Here is a 5202-nt window from a genome sequence, read left to right on the forward strand (position 1 = left end):
GATAAAACAGAAACCTTCACGAGACAGGTACCCAGAGCAAAACACGGAAAACACTGAAAAAGATGTAACAAGCCTGTTGTTCATACTTTCTCTTTCCCCTGAGAGGGGTGCACTATTCCTGCAGGTACTACCATACCAGGTCAATGGGTGGAGTGGATGGAGTAAAGTTCTATTCCAACTCCCTGCTCCAAACATCCATTTACTAAAAAGTCCTGGCACAGAGGATCTGGTGTTGTTTCATGTTGTTCGGTTGCTAAGTCCTGTCTGACTCTTTGCAACCTTGTAGACTGCATCATGCCCAGACTTTCCGGTCCTTCAGTATCTCCTGGAGTTGCTCAAATTCATGTCCATTGATGTGGTGATGCCATCCAACCATCTCATCCTCTGTCTTCCTCTCCTGCCTTCAATCTTTCCCGGCATCACAGTCTTTTCCAGGGAGTGGGTTCTTCCCATCAGGTGGCCAAAGTATTGGAGCTTCAGCTTCAGCATCAGTCTTTCCAAGGACAATTCAGGGTTGATTTCCTTTAAGACGGACTGGTTTCATCTCCTTGTGGTCCAAGGGACTCTCAGGAGTCTTCTCCAGCACCACAGTTCCAAAGTTCTTCGGCCTCTGACATCTTTATAGTCCAACTCTCACATCCCTAAATGACTGCTAGAAAGACCACAGCCTTGACTATAGGGACCATTGTCGATAAAGTGATGTCTTTGCTTTTTAACACGCTGTCTAGGTTGTCATAGCTTTCCTGCCAAGAAGCAATCATTTTCTGATTTCCTGGCTGCAGTCACCATCCTCAGTGATTTTAGGGCCCAAGAAGAGGAAATCTGTCACTGCTTCCACATTTCCCCCATTCAATTAGCAATGCAGTGATGGGACCAGATGTCATGACCTTAGTGTTTTTACTGTTGAGGGTTTTTAAAAAAATTAATTATTTATTTTTGACTGCACTGGGTCTTCCTTGATGCTAGAGTCTTCTCTAGTTGGCAGCGGTGGCTACTCTCTAATTGTGGTTTATGGGCTCTGGAGTACAGGCTCAGCAGTTGTGTTAAAGAGGCTTAGTTGTCTCAGGGCATGTGAAATCTTCCTGGACCAATATTTGAACCCATCCCTTGCCATTGGCAAGTGGATTCTTAATCATTGGTCTAGGAAGGAAGTCCAGTCCTGAGTTTTAAGCCAGCTTTTTCACTAACCTTCTTCACCGTCAGCAAGAGTCATTCCTTCTGGCTTATTTTGATTTGAACTTTGTGCTGAGCTGAAGAGCCTGCCTTGTATATCCAAAAGACATAGTGGCTCTTACTTTAGGCCCTTTCTTTTCTAAGTATTAACTTTAAGTAATAACACAACTTCTGCAATGGTACTCATCTCTCTTTGTCAGGCAGTGATCTGTATAAACGAAATCCCAGTATAAACAACACACACACTGAGCTGAAAACCCATCATTTTAACCAAGACTGCAAGTGGATCTTGGTGGCTTTCAGCGGGAACTGCCTGAAGTCAGAAAACATGATTACAGAAGTAATAGAAAGTAATAGAAAGTAATAGAAACTTGAAGAAAAGTAAATCAGGGGTGGGTAGACAAAAGATCTCATGCCTCATCCCAGGAAGAAAAAAACAAAGCATGTAGATAAACCAAAAAAAACCTCCCTGAGATAACCAAATCCTTTACAGGAAAGGGCCAGTTTCTGCTTTTGGATACTTCCATAAGTGTCCCCGAGGGGATGCACCGTTCCTGGAGGTACTGCAATACCAGGTCGATGCGTGGAGTGGACGGAGCAAGCTCCTATTCCAACTCCCTGCTCCAAAAATCCATTTAATATATTGTCCTCGGATAGAGGACGTATCAGATATTAAACTGATAAGAACAGATACTACACTTGATCTTAGCCAAAAGGCCGAGAAGCGATAGCGTGTCACCGCCCGTCGCCGTCACCGTCCGGCTGTCGTGCATGTTGCACTCAGTGTGACCGGGTCCCCGCTCACTCCAGGTCTCCCTTCCTTTGCCTCGTTGACAGTGCTATGGCGGCACTACACCAGACTCTCGGGCAGAAGTTGGATTCTCCACATTGTAAAAGAGAAATCCCGCATCTGCCGCGGCTTTGTGGTTCTCGGGCGGAAGCGCCGTCTCGAATCTGCATGCCCCGCCCTCTGTCGCCAAGAAGGCGTGGCTCCGGCGGGACCGCAGAGCCCTGGGGACAGCCTCGGGGTGGCGGCAGGGGAGCTCCTCCTTGGTGCTAGTGGAGAGGAGAGACCCGACCGGTGCGGGTGCGGTGTGGCCGGCGAGAGGGACCCGTGCGACGAGCTGTTGGCCGAGAGTTTTCCTGAAGACAAGGTCGCAAGACTCACTCGCTAGAAACGGCCGAACTGCAGTGTGTTACCCAGGCCTCCGCCTGAGGAGAGAGGGGCTCCGTAGGGTCGCGTGTGTGGAGGGGGCTTCCCGGCCAGGCGGAAGGCGGATGGCCCACAGTGGGGAAGGGAGGGGGCGTGTGGATGCGGAGTGCGGGGCCGGGCCGCGGGAGGGGTTCACTCCAACTCCAGCGCCCGTGCTTCGGTGCCCCTACTAACCAAACGGATCCCGGGCTTCCTACCGAAAGCTCCCTCCGCCTAGGACCTCGTTTCCCTACCCCTCCTCCTCAGCTGTTGGCTAAGCTGGTGGCTCAGATTGTAAAGAATTCGCCTGTAATACAGGAAACCTGGGTTCTATTCCTGCTCAGGAAATCCTCTGGAGAAGGAAATGGCAACACACTCTGCTGTTCTTGCCTGGGAAATCCCATGGACAGAGTAGCCTGGCAGCCTGCTGTCCAGGGGGTCGCAAAAGACTCAGAGAGGACTTAGCGACTAAACAACCACCACCACCATTCTGTTGATCTGAGCTGTCACAGCCACTAGCCACATGCAGCCAGGAAGCGCCGGGCAGGTGGTTCCTCCCAATTCAGAGGTATTGAAAGTGTAAAACACACATAGGCTTTCAAAGACTTAGTATTAAAAACTGTAAGATATCTCTGTAATGTTGATATTAATTACATATTGAAATGATGTTTTAGATATATCTTCTTTTCCTGGGGAGGAGCCTCCACAGGGTTTGGAAGAACCCTGAGGAGGGATGGAACCCAGGCCCTTGTCATCGAAGGCATGGAGTTCTATTCACTGGACCACCAGAGCATTTCTGAAATATCTTGAGTTAAAGAACATATTAAACTTAATTTCACTTGCTTCTCTTTATTTTTTTTTTATGCCTAAGAATATTTAAATTTACCTGCGGGATGGAATTCCCTGTCAGTCCAGTGGTTAGGCTTCAGTATTATCAGTGCAGGAGCCCAGGTTCCATCCTTGGTTGGGAACCTGGGGTCCCCAAAGCCACACAGCTTGTCCAAAGGGGGAAAAAAGTTACGTTGTGTGAACCACATAATTCTAATAGAAAGCACTGGTGCAGATGGAAGTGCTGAGAGACTAAGCAATTGCCTAATGTGAAACAAAATCAGGATTCCCATTCAAGCATCCTGCTAACCACTAGGGCCTCAGGTTTTTTTAAACCAGGGGTCCAGAATTGATGCTTTTGAATTGTGGTTTTGGAGAAGAGTCTTGAGAGTTCCCTGGACTTCAAGATCAAACCAGTCCATCCTAAAGGAAATTAGTCCTGAATATTCATTGGAAGGACTGATGCTGAAGCTGAAAGTCCAGTACTTTGGCCCAATACTTTGGCTACCTGATTCTAAGAACCGATTCATTGGAAAAGACCCTGATGCTGGGAAAGATTGAAGGCAGAAGGAGAAGGGGATGACAGAGGATGAAATGGTTGGATGGCCTCACCGACTCAATGGACATGAGTTTGAGTAAGCTCTGGGAGTTGGTGATGGAGAGGGAAGCCCAGTGTGCTGCAGTCCATGGGATCACAAAGAGTCGGACACGACTGAGTGACTGAACTGGCTGGCTCCTGATATTTCAATTGGGATGATTAAGAATGCCTTTCTGATTAGAGTACTTGTGAAGTCACACGTGGAAATGCAAGCACATGGGAATGCCTTCATGAGTACACCCCAGGGAAAGTCACATTTTGCCTGTAAAATAGGAATGATACCATTTTACAGTGTTGTGAGCTGTCTCCACCTACTCACCCTGAGCCTTCCTGTTTCACATCCCACTTTCTCTGGTCTTGTATTTCTGCTGGCCGCCAAGTCAGATTTACACCCATGATGCTCAAATGGCGTAGCTATACATGTAGATATGGACACAGACACATGGAATGTAGGTATATTCACAAATATACAGCCAATAGTGCTGTATTATCTTTCACCTTGATGGGAAACCTTTTGTGTGCTGAGCCTTTCTCAGCACCTAAGACAGTGCTCCAAATGTGCTTAGTTCTTGTGAATATGTGTTGACTAAATGGATGAGGGACAAATGAGATAATGTAAAATGTGCTTAGCCTGGGCCTGACAACTCTTCAGGCCTCCCATCCTATGAGGTCTGTTTAGGCTGGGTGCTCAGACCATTGTCTGCTCACTCATTTGGTTTCCCTGAGAAGGGGTTGCTGTGGTCCCAGCACTTCCATCATCTGTTCATGTCTCATAGACTTCCTCCTTGTCCTGTCTGCTGTTCTGCCCATTTGCACAGGTGTTTTAGTCTCCACTCTGAGTTGGAGGTGCCCTCAGGGCAGGAATGACTTCCGGCCTGGGTCTCTCTACTCCTAGCACCTGCCCAGGTGTGTCACTTCCCTTACAGGTGATTAACAACAAAATAGGTAAAGCAAGAAAAAAATATTTGTGGGCTTCCCTGGTGGTCAAGTGGTTAAAAATCTGCCTGTCATTGCAGGGGACATGGGTTCAGCCCCTGGTCTGGAAAGACCCCACATGATTTGAGGTAACAAATCCCTGTGGCACAACTACTGAGCTGGTGCTCCAGAGCCTATGAGCCACAACGACTAAAGCCTGCGTGCCTGTATCCTGTGCTCCACAACAAGAAAAGCCGCCGAAATGAGAAGCCGGGGCACTGCAACTAAAGAGCAACCCCCGCTTGCTCCAACTAGAGACAGCCCGAGATTAGCAAAGAAGTCGCTGCACAGCCAAAACACAATCCATCAATCGACATGCTGAGAGAAAATTAACTATACAAAAAGAATAAATATTTGCCATCTCAATCACAAAAGAAGTATTTATCTTTCTAATGTATAAACAGCCCCTGGAATTTAGTATAAAAGATGAGCCATT

General features: G+C 47.6%; 1 non-coding gene across 1 annotated transcript; it reads right to left on the reverse strand.

Moving 5' to 3' along the window:
* Positions 1–1711: 1711 nt before the first annotated feature.
* LOC113878696 lies at positions 1712–1902 on the reverse strand. The gene has a single exon (XR_003507114.1). It is a non-coding gene; the product is annotated as a U2 spliceosomal RNA (small nuclear RNA).
* Positions 1903–5202: the final 3300 nt, after the last annotated feature.

This window comes from Bos indicus x Bos taurus, chromosome 19 (genome assembly GCF_003369695.1).
Source record: "Bos indicus x Bos taurus breed Angus x Brahman F1 hybrid chromosome 19, Bos_hybrid_MaternalHap_v2.0, whole genome shotgun sequence".
NCBI classification, from domain to species: domain Eukaryota; kingdom Metazoa; phylum Chordata; class Mammalia; order Artiodactyla; family Bovidae; genus Bos; species Bos indicus x Bos taurus.